This window comes from Crocodylus porosus, unplaced genomic scaffold (genome assembly GCF_001723895.1).
Source record: "Crocodylus porosus isolate Cpor-Errol unplaced genomic scaffold, CroPor_comp1, whole genome shotgun sequence".
In the NCBI taxonomy this organism is placed as follows: domain Eukaryota; kingdom Metazoa; phylum Chordata; order Crocodylia; family Crocodylidae; genus Crocodylus; species Crocodylus porosus.
Window position 1 is genome coordinate 2,693,279 of NW_017728915.1, and position 586 is coordinate 2,693,864.

Below are 586 nucleotides of genomic sequence, written 5' to 3' on the forward strand. Positions count from 1 at the left end.
AAGTTTCGCCTGCCGTCAGCTATATGACCTCAGGAGCAAGCTAGGGAGGAGCCTCCCATTTCCATGAAGTGGGCATTAAGCCCCAACACCTTGGCGGGTAGTAAGCCAGGCCAGGGGAATAATTATCCCCGGGAGAGCTTAAGGAAAACTGCCTTCTTGGACCCAGATCGGTGGTGCTTCCCCCGCCAGGATTTCAGCGGGGCGGAAGCACCCAGCGTCGCCTTGGAGAAGCGGCCGCGAGTCCAAGACAAGGGGCTGCGGCTCCGGTCGGGCCGGAAGTCTCCTCTGCGGGGCTCGAGCATGAGGCGGAGCTGGCGGCCCTCGGGCGCCCTGCACCCCTCGCTGTAGCGCGGGCCGAGGCCCCCGGCTTGGCGCTGGCGGGCTAGGGCCGCCGCCGAGCCGACGGACTCCAAGGGCGGCGAGACCCGGCGCAGCCCTGCAGCTCGGCCTGCGCCGGCGCCTGCCCAGCCGCCGCCCCGTCCTGATCCCGCGGCGGAAGGCAGGCCGCAGGCAGGGCCAGAGCTCAGACAGTGCCGGGACCTGCCCTCGGGCACCGGAGCGGAGCGCAGCGCCACTGAGCTCACCG